Genomic DNA, 11,910 nt, shown 5'->3' with positions numbered 1-11,910 from the left:
TCAGAATTTTATGCAAACCTATAATAATTAAATATATTAAATTACACAAATATACTTTATGTATTTAATATCACTTTATTAACTAATGTCTGCTGATCTTCAATGACCTAATTCAACCATACTAATAAGCAAAAAATACTTTAAATTTGATTTAGAAATAAGAGTGTTGAACTTCCTTCTCCTGTATCCTATTCTTCTTTAATCCAGAATGGCAGCACAGCTGAAAGGTTTGTTTGAGCTGCGCCCTCAACTGTACAGGAGTAAATATGCATTTTCTTCAACCTGAGGCTTATTCATTTCACTTTTGGTGTGAAAGGGCCTTAACATTTGCCAAAAACAGAACTTTTTTTGTTCTAACCAGCAAGCCCAGCCCAGGTGAGAAAAAGTAACACAAAAGTAATGTAACACATTACTTTTCATAAAAAGTAACTAACGCAATTATTTACTTTTTTAGGGAGTAACACAATATTGTAATGCATTACTTTTAAAAGCAACTTTCCCCAACACTGTTTTTTAAACAAATCACAAATTTCACCCAGATTTCAAAATTTAGTGTACTTGTTTACAGTGTCAGAAGAAGAGCTAAAGATATGATGCATGAAAAAAACATAAATATCAACAATATTTTTTGCATCATTTTAAATAATTTTACTTTTTTTTTTTTTTTTTTTTTGCATAATATGACAAAATTACAGACATACATACAAAAAGGTCTAAAATGTAATTTCCACCACATAATGCTCACAATATACTTCATTTGAGATGTAAAGAAAATGGCATTTGTTAATTCAGAAAAATAAGACAAAAATCACAGAATTCTCCTGTCATGCATATATCCACTGTTGAATATTGTTAACAAATAAACTAGTTAGTGTGTGAAAAGTCCACAAGGAAACACCCATATACACATATGCACACATAAAATACATGCAGTTAAACCGCATACACACATCACTCTACTGGGACACATGCATGAGCACAGGTGTGTGTATTTGTGTGTGACAGAGAGAGAAAGCAGTGATGCTTGGTAATTGAAGAACAGGCCTGTCATGGCTGACCTGAAGGAGGCCAGGGATGAAATGTATTCCAGTCTCTCAGCTTTGTGCTGGCATTGACAGGCTGCTGAGCTGCAGGTCTGACAGGCCTGACTGAAAAACAGACCATCCTGATCGTTACCCTCTCCCCTCAGAACCGTTCTCACCTGCTCCCTGACTGCACAGCAGCACACTCAGACATACTCATCTGTGTACAAACACTCACATATTCACCATTGACAATGTCAGAGGTGCTGTCATTGGTCATTATAACGATGTCATGGATCACCTTCATAAATCTGTGTCGTAAATAAGTAAATTGTTCCTATTTCACACACATGTCCTAAATCATGGCATGGCCTCCATTTTGATCCAGCGATGTCGCTGATGTATTAAATTGTGTGTTCATTATTTTTATTCAATTTCAGCTCCATATTATGTCACCTTCCATTTTGGCTAGTTTTATGACTAGCGCCGTAGAATGGGAGTAATAAGGCAATGGACGTGTACAATCTGAAAATGTTTTAATATTCATTCTGGCAGCTCTCCGGAATAATCTTGTGTGTGTGTGTGTGTGTGTGTGAGTTAAAACATCCTGCACTAGAGCCCATTACCTCTCTCTCCTGCAACCAACCAGAATAATGCTGAGAGAAAATAATATACTCAAAGCCTGCGGCTTGTGCACTCTGTCATCCTGATGATTTGTTCTGATGTGAATATCTAATCTGGGCTTGAAAAGCAGATTATGCTGCATTAAATTCTTCTGAATGGGCCTAGTTTAATACCACTTTCGTGTGGGAAAGGGACGGCCAGATTACGGCTATAAATGCAGCGAACATCTAAAGTGAAAGCAGAACAATTCTTCCTTTAAGATTAGACATGCACAAAATCAAAATTTAATCAAAAAACACACAAAAATAAAACAAACAGTATTACTACATAGAGTGTTGGCAACACAAGTGAAAACAAATTAATTGGGCACTGTTTGTTTAGCTACTAGACTAATTAGAAATTAACTACATTAGCTTACACGTAAATGCCATTTATTTGCAAATTGTTATATAAAGTGATTTTTAAAAAAGGCTTGTTCATGATTAAATAAAGTAGTTATTCATACATTAAAAACAAGGTTAATTAAAAATGCAGTGCTGCTTTTTAGCAGAATATTTACTGAAAATTATTCACTTTAAGAGCATTAATAAATAACACTGCTTTCAGAAATACGACTCTGAATTAGTTTTTTAATGTGATTTTTTTGTTTGTTTGTTGATCAGTCTTTTTAAGATCAAATGTTATCTCAAAATGGATGCAATCTAGTGTCCTTGTAAAGTAAATTTTCATACATTTCATACAAAAAAAGGTTCAATGGGGTTCTGTATAGAAAACTCAATTTTAAAGAACCTTTTATGCCAAAAAGGAGAAATGTCTTAAAGTCCCCCTGTAGTCAATAATTTTATCCCTCAAAATTCATCTTTGATCATCAAAATGACATAATTAAATGTTCTTTTTCCTGAGAAAAAAATTTCTTCATGCCTTAAAATACCTTGAATGTAACTCTACACACCCTTGCTTCATTTAGCATACAGGGATCTATGAATATGCTAATTAGCCCCGCCTCCACTCACTCGCACGAGCTCGGAGATCCGCTCAGTCAACTTACTTGCACTTACTTGCACAAAGCTATCGCTTTTTACAACATCGGACACATAACGGTAATTAATATGATTAGTCTTTTGCTTGACTATGTTATCAAACAGCTAATAATGTGTTGTTAATGTTACACGACTCCCTTGCTTCAGAGCGGTCATAGTTAATGATATGCTAAAGCCCGCCGGTTGGTTACAAGGTAGTTTGTGACGTCACAAACACCAGCGATTTCAAACTTCATTTTTGAGACTGTCTTTAGATCACTGCAGTTTTAAAGAGAAAATACTCAATGGTTTTGAATTTGCACATGGTTTGTCTTAAAGCATATTAAAAACACCACATACATATAAACAACATTAAAAACTTGATTTTCACCACAGGGGGACTTTAAATGATCACATACTTTCATGGTTTCTAGTGATAAAATATGTTTACAAGCTATTGTAATCCATGAAATTTAACCAAAGTAAAACATTAATTAAAATCAAATCCACAAATTATGAGAACCCCACTATGAAGTGCTTGACAGAACCCTTTTTCTTCTAAGAGTGTACAGTACGGCAGATCAATAATCCCATACTTTTATTACCACAAAATACCCTTTACATGCAAGGTGTACAAAGCTATCCACAAACTACTCCAGTGACTTGTTGTGATCATACATGTTCATAATGTACACTGGTAAATAAATATGACGGCAGTAAAGAAACTGGCTAAAAGAGCCGAGAGGCTTATATCGGGCTGGAAATTGCAGTCTCACGGCACATGAAGTCCCTGGAGGAAAACCTGTTCAAATTAAGAGCTGTGGGAACAGTCCTACACACAGACAGTCAGTGTTCAATCTCATTTATGCTGCGCCTACAGGCGAGAGCTACCTCTGCTCTACATTAACCTCTGAGTCCATCTGAGAGGAACTTATTAAAACAAACACTGCTGGAAATGTAATCTAAGATGCTAAAAACAGGAAAATGCAGGAGATAATGCAGCCCGCATTAATGAGAGTTACACAACCACTGAATGTTGTAGACATACATTATTAAAGCTAATATATATGTTAATATATATGGACTACTATATATATTGAATGTACTGGACATCAGTATTTAGTCTGCATATTTTAAGCATATGTAAACCCGAACAGTACTACCTAAGATTGAGTACACCGCAATTAAAGTCTGTGATGCAACTTAAAACAATTACATTTTCTGAACGAGGAGTTTAGCTTTATTTTTGTGGAGCTCCACATTTTTGAGTATACTTAAATTATTATTCTTAAGTTCATTGAACGACATCAAGTGATGTTATCCGTCGATGCTCCAACCGACGTTATTAGAAGAATCCAATAAACTGAGTTGCAGCAGATTTCAAGTTCCAAGCATGCTTTGCGTCACACTGTGTAAGGAGAATGAATGTAGAATGTGAGTTATTTTGTGTGTTTTTGCACAAAATTAATAAAGGGGAAGATGTGTTACTGTTTAATGTTCTGTTTGGTATTTAAAGGAGTTTCTGTGATGTTGAAATTTTGTAGGGTTACCATCGTGGTGAATTGTAGTGCCTGTGGTTAGGTCGAGAATGGGCTGCGAAACTTCAAAGATATATATATTGCATTGTGGATTAACAGTTCATGCAAATAAATAATGATAGTCTCTTTGATGGTTACATTAGCGCATACTGGTGTGCTGTTGCTAACTAATACTTAACCATAAAGAATAGGTGTTAGTTTATTCAATATTTCAATTAAATTGTAATTAGTGGGTTTGTGTAGTACAAAATAAAATAAATTTCTACTAAAATAATCTTTACTTAAATGTTTTGAGTATTCTGAACTTGTCGTGATTTACAGCCCCTGCATCAAAATAATTGAAAAATGAGAAACATTATGTACAGGTGCATCTCAATAAATTAGAATGTCGTGGAAAAGTTAATTTATTTCAGTAATTTAACTCAAATTGTGGAACTCGTGTATTAAATAAATTCAATGCACACAGACTGAAGTACTTTGGTTCTTTTAATTTTGATGATTTTGGCTCACATTTAACAAAAACCCACCAATTCACTATCTCAAAAAATTAGAATACTTCATAAGATCAATAAAAAAAAGGATATTTTAAACAGAAATGTCAGGCTTCTGTAAAGTATGTTCATTTCTATACACTCAATACTTGGTTGGGCCTCCTTTTGCACGAATTACTGCATCAATGCGGCGTGGCATGGAGGCAATCAGCCTGTGGCACTGCTCAGGTGTAATGGAAGCCCAGGTTGCTTTGATAGCTGCCTTCAGGTCATCTGCATTGTTGGGTCTGGTGTCTCTCATCTTCCTCTTGACAATACCCCATAGATTCTCTATGGGGTTCAGGTCAGGCGAGTTTGCTGGCCAATCAAGCACAGTAACACCATGGTCATTGAACCGGCTTTTGGTACCTTTGGCAGTGTGGGCAGGTGCCAAATCCTGCTGGAAAATGAAATCAGCATCTCCATAAAGCTTGTCAGCAGAAGGAAGCATGAAGTGCTCTAAAATTTCCTGGTAGATGGCTGCATTGACTGTGGACTTCAGAAAACACAGTGGACCAACACCAGCAGATGACATGGCAGCCCAAATCATCACTGACTGTGGAAACTTCACACTGGACTTCAAGCAACATGGTTTCTGTGCCTCTCCACTCTTCCTCCAGACTCTGGGACCTTGATTTCCAAATGAAATGCAAAATTTACTTTCATCTGAAAAGAGGACTTTGGACCACTGAGCAGCAGTCCAGTTCTTTTTCTCCTTAGCCCAGGTAAGACGCTTCTGATGTTGTCTTTGGTTCAGAAGTGGCTTGGTACGTGGAATGTGACAGTTGTAGCCCATTTCCTGAAGACGTCTGTGTGTGGTGGCTCTTGATGTACTGACTTCAGCTTCAGTCCACTCCTTTTGAAGCTCTCCTAAGTTCTTAAATCGGCTTCGCCTGACAATCTCTTTCAGCAGTGACCCTCTGTGGCTTACCCTCATTGTAGAAGGTCTTGATGATCGTCTTCTGGACAACTGTCAAATCAGCAGACTTCCCCATGACTGCTGTTGGGATTACTGACCTAAACCCTGTATTTATACCCTGAGAATGGTAATTTAATAGAACTTGAAATTAAATATTCTAATAATTTGAGATACTGATTTTTTTATTTTGATAAGCAGCAAACTGTAACCATCAAAATGAAAACAAAAAACTGGAAATATTTTACTTTATGTCTTATAAATTTAGAATATATTACTTTTTGAATTAAATTACAGAAAAAAAAAACTTTTTCATGATATTCTAATTTATTGAGATGCACCTGTATGGTACAATACACTGTAAAAAATTATTTTCATGATTTGTTATCACAACATTTTTTCCTTCTGTCAAATCAAATGAAATATTTAATGTGGTTTACATAACATAATATTTTGAGTTTCTGTTGATTAAACCAGTCGCCTTCATTGTATTAACTCAAATTTTTCATTTCAGTGAACTTAAAATTTTAAGGCAACCAGGTAACTTACTTTTTTAAATTAAACCAACTTTTTTTTTTTTTTACAGTTGTACAGTGGACTTAAACATAATATATAAAAATAAAATTTAAATTAAACATTTTCAGTTTGACTTAATTGTTATTTATTATTACTGTTTAAAACTTTAAAAAACTGTTTATGTAAAAATGAGTTTTTAAATTTTTTTGAGGTAATCGATGTCTACAAAAACTGAGTTTTCTGAACTAATTGGGTTTTACAGTGTATTTTTAATAGCATCCTTTATGAACAAAAAAGAAAAATTACAAATATTTTTGGACCCAGTGTTTACTTACATCTTTAATGCATTTCTGTAATGAAATTAATCATATTACACTGTTGACCCTTACACCTTAACCCACCCTTAAATCTAACCATACCGTCAAACCTGTCCCTAACTTTACTTGTATCCCAACTCAATAGTAACAAAAGTGTTTTGCAATACAACATGAATACAATAAGTACATTGTCCCTAACATTTTTTTTCAGATAAGTAAATAGTAATTAAAGGTACCTATAATATATATATATATATATATATATATATATATATATATGTGTGTGTGTGTGTGTGTTTATAAGCTTACAAATATTTCCTCTAAAAATCACCTGATCAAACTGAAAAATTCATAACATTTCATAGCATGACCGTTTTATAGAGTTGCCTAGAACTGACTCATTTATTACCCAGGTCTGAACATCCTGAAGGTCTTTTGTCAAAACGTGCATCTTGGACTCTGTCATGTATAATCATTTATACCCTATCTGAGCTGTTTCTCAGATCCGGCAACACAGGAGACTTACTCCAAAAAACAACCAATCACGGTCCACTCGACTGACTCATGCTCCTCCTACACTCCCACACCACGATGACAGCTTTGGAGCCATACACGTGCATATATATATATACACACACACACACACACAAAATGAAATAACACACATACAAACACACTTGTATGCAAAAAGCATGTGCAAGTTATCACCAATATTGCACATGAACCAAAACTGATCCATTTCCGCATGAGGAATAATCCCAGATTATGGCCTTTGAGATTAAGACATGCTGATGCACAGGTTTTGATTCAGCTCTCGCACTAGCACCCTATACATGGCTATACATTGATAAACAACCTGTATACAGATCAGATTGGATGGAATACTGAAATAAAATACAGATAAGTATAAATGCATGTGTAATTCATCATGTTACTCAGGTTGGAAGAGGAAATTATGTTTCTCTTTCCTTTCAGTTCCAGTGAGCACAGGTAACAGAAGCAGAGAAGCAGAAACAAGAGTGTCTATTCACCGTCCCTGCAATGACAAATGACTCCACAGACACCCGTCAGAATAGGAAGTGTTAACAATGACAAAACACACACTGGTTTTATCTCGAACACAACCCACCAAAGCCCACAGGCTATCTGGGTCATCCTGCACTGAACGTTTTCCTGTGTACAGAATTAGATAATTCAGTTTAAAGTTTCTACATTTTCAATGCCACTTCATTTAGAACTGCAGATGACCTTTTGGGTCAGAGTGTTTGAGGCAGTAACAGACTGATTAGACTGTATTGATAAATGCCTGAGTGTTTAGTATGTATGAATCCTCGGTGCATGAACGTACTTGCACACACACACGCGTTGCGCACAACACACAAACTATTAAAACCAAAATGACGTTCATTATTATAATTCATATATCACATGGTGACGTGTCAATTAGGGCTACAAAGTCAACATGCGTGCCGAGCCGGCAGAATAATTAAACTGGAATATTAATGACTGAAATGTCCGTGTGGGCCTACAGACTGTGATCCATCTACAGCTAATGAGTCATTCATCTTGGTCCATTCCGTACCCCACCCTCACTCTGAGAACAGCCAGATCTTGAGGTCGCTGATGAACTCTGCGCAAATCAACATCTAAACAAAAGCAATTTGTCCTCAATAGCATTTCTGCATTGGTAGGTGAGAGGTGCTGTAACCAGTGTGAATGAATGTTTGCAGAGAAGGAGGTGAGGTGAAGGCGGTAAATCATTATTTATAACACTGCTTTTCATTACAGTAAAGTGATATCTTTTTATTTCACCTAACAAAATTTCACACGCTTCCTCTAGGATGTTTTGGATAATTGTCCTTCAAATGTCCATCATGATTCTAAACAATGTGCTACAAGGCAACTATCATTCAAATGAAGGTGGTCTAATACCTGGACAAAGCTATCTGTAAATGCAATGTGACCAATTACTCTGGACACACAAGAAAATATAAGAATGTATATAAATATAAAATATAAATATAAAATAAATATAAAAACCATAAGAATGTGCACAGCCCCAAGTTTGTCACCATCCTGAGCTATGACGCCAAGCAAAAAAACAAAACAAAAACAAAATGAACATCACACATTTAACAGCCTCCAAACAAACAAAACAAAAAACAAACAAAAAAACCCAAAATGAACATCACACATTTAACAGCCTCCAAACAAACAAAACAAAAAACAAACAAAAAAACCCAAAATGAACATCACACATTTAACAGCCTCCAAACAAAAACAAAACAAAGAAAACGAAACAAATCAAAACAAAAACAAATAAATAATAATAATAATAATAATATAAAATAAAATAAAACAATACAAAATAAAATAAAAATGAAAAACATACATACATACATACATACATAAAGGGTGAATTTTTATTATTTATTATTATCAAACAAAAATAAATACTACTACTACTAATAATAATTATTATTATTTTATAATTGCAATTATTAAGTAATTAATAATTAGCTAGTGAATATTAGTGAATTATAATGTATTATTATTATTATTATTAGACAATAATTTACGAATAGTAGTTAGTGAATTATCATTTATTAAACAAAAACAACAATAATAATTTATTAATATTATTTATAATTGTAATAATTAGGCATAGTAATAGTGGATTATTATTATTTATAATTACACAAATAAATAAATAGGCTCAAGTGGGCTACTTTTTTCAGTGGCGCCAATGAAAAACAAAAAGGAAAAAAAAGTGTTTTTTGGAGTCCAGATGGTGTAGTTACGACATCTACCAGCAGGGGCTAATGGCGTTATGTTCACCAGCCAAAACCTGAACCCTTGATTCAGGTCCTCACCTTTCCATTAATTTCTGGTATCAGTATGGCCTGCTTGTGTAACATACTCTCTATCTTGAGAAGCGTTATGGAATGGTTTGCAACTGGAAACGACACTGCTTTTGTCCAGTGTACACAGTGCAATTGGACTGACTATGGTTTGCACTTGTTTGTCTGGGACAGTCCCTGTTTGAAACCAATTGGATATTCTGAGGCTTATTAGTCTTGACCTGGGCAGAGCAGGTCTGCTGCATCCTATCAGTGCAATCAGTGCTGATTCTGTCCGGCTAGGTAATAGGATTTAGTGATTTAGCACTTAAAGAGCTAGCTAGGTTCCTTCTGTGAAATAAGTAATCTGAGTTTAAACCATTTACCCACTAGCAAAGTTGACGTGATGTCCTTGTAAAGTTGTTAAGAGGGACAGACAGTTACTCGAGCCCCGCTGAAGTGAGCTATCGGCGCTTATTCCGTCATTTACTCACACAAACTGTGGACAGACAAGTTGGCAAACAGGGGCTTGAGCACGCCTTTGTTTGAATATGCATTACCTCCCAAAGGGCAAACAAATTAATGAATATTCACACTCAATCTATAGCCCAAGGCTTCCTATACATTATTCATGCATGGTGCGCGAAAAGCAGGCGCATCATCTTTGTCATGGCTAATAATAATTTCATTTTTTAAAATAAACAATCTTGAACTTTGAGCATTTTGTAAATTTATTTACTTTTATTTCACAGCTACAGAGAGTTTCATTGCAGCATACAGAGTCATCCAAAAAAGCTACTATTTACATGATACAGAGCTATGTGGGTTGGTAAGTATGGGGGGGAAAAATATCAAAATGAATGACTTCACTTGTATATTTTCCAGCGATTCTCCAGTGAGATCAAGAAACAAGAAGTGGAAATAAACAAATTGATAAAAGGAGCCACTCTGAATCATGGCTGACATCTCATCTCCCTTAGGCTTAAAGGAATCATTCACCTAAAATGAAAACTCTTTCATCAATTACTCACTTTCTTTCTGAGTTCTTTCTTCTGTGGAACACAAAAGAAGAAGTTTTGATGAACATCTTGAGCAGTCTTTTCCATGCAATGACAATAAATGAAAACTGAAGCTTGAAAGAGGATGCAAAAACACCATAAAGGAATCATATGTATCATAAAAGCAGACTTGAATTCAAGTCGTTATTCACCGATAATCTATCTCCAGAGTCAGTGGGGTGAACACAAGAACTGAATCAGTCTAATTTGTGAATGAATCACAGACAGAATTGTGAACTGAATCAACTGATTCACTGAAAATGACTCGAACACTCTATTTTCCTCCCATTTATGTCTTTTCAGGGTCATTCAGAGAGTCAGACACTAACTTGGAAACCAAAGGATACCAAAGATAATTGCTGTTTGAAACTTCTAAAAAAAAAAAAAAAAAATCATTCATTATTGGTATCAAATAATGTAAGCTCTCAAATGATTCACTGAAAATAACTGACTCCAAAGAATAATTTGAATAATCATTAGTCTTACACAAAGCTATATTAAGTCTTGAAATACATCTTGCAAGTCATATACTTTTATGATCCTTTTTGAAGCTCGAAAGCTCCCCGTGTAATTGTGTGGGAAAAAAAGCATGAAAAGAAGAAAGAAAATGCATGTTTGGAACAACATGAGGGTGAGTAAATGTCCATTTTTTTTATTTTTCTTTTGAGTTCATGAAACTGACACATTTGAAGTAATCTGAATTGTTTCATTGTATTGAGTTTTATGAACTTGTTTCTTTTAATTTAGACAAACTTAAATTTACCTGATGGGCTGGGATTTCTATTTCCCAGCATGCTTTACCAAGGGAGAATAAATGCTAAAATTAAGTATTATATAATGTTTTTTTTGTGTGCAAGATTTATGTTAAGTGGCGGATTTAGCAGTGTTTAATGCTTTGCTATCCCAATTTAGAAGAATTTCTGTTATGTGGGCTTTTTGGGGGGTTACCATCATGGTGACAAGTGGAGCATAGTCTTATAGGACCTGGGTGAGGGGTTACATATATATATATATATATATATATATATATATATTAAGATTATGTGATCAAAAAAAATAAATAAATAAAAAGTTAAGAACAATTAAAATGTATGAGTACAAAATTGAAATCTGCCAGTTCTGCTTACTTAAATTTTGAGTTTCTTAACTAAAAAAATTTGATGTAACTGGTAACCTCAATTTTTTGAGTTTTGCCAACTTATTCGGGTTCACAGTGTACAGTTTTACCATTACTTCTGTTCAATCTAGTATCTTTCCTTTAGGAGAATGAGACAAATGCTAGCGGGTGAAAAACCAAAGACCGTCACCCGTCACCCTATTATGGAAAGAGGTACTGTTTTTCAACCATTAGAGAACTTAGGCCAACAAGAGGACATTCCCCGTTAAAAGGTTTCCATTCTGGAGGGAAGACAGTTGAGGTGACAGTTTAAAAGCTTCTCCCCTCCCATGAAAACGCGCTACCTTCTTCCACACAATTGCACGGGCTAGTCAAATTGCATTAGTGATGCACTTGGTCTTTATATTGTGACA

Source organism: Ctenopharyngodon idella, chromosome 23 (assembly GCF_019924925.1).
Source record: "Ctenopharyngodon idella isolate HZGC_01 chromosome 23, HZGC01, whole genome shotgun sequence".
NCBI classification, from domain to species: domain Eukaryota; kingdom Metazoa; phylum Chordata; class Actinopteri; order Cypriniformes; family Xenocyprididae; genus Ctenopharyngodon; species Ctenopharyngodon idella.
The sequence above is the reverse complement of the archived record's forward strand: the minus strand, read 5'-3'. Positions refer to the sequence as shown.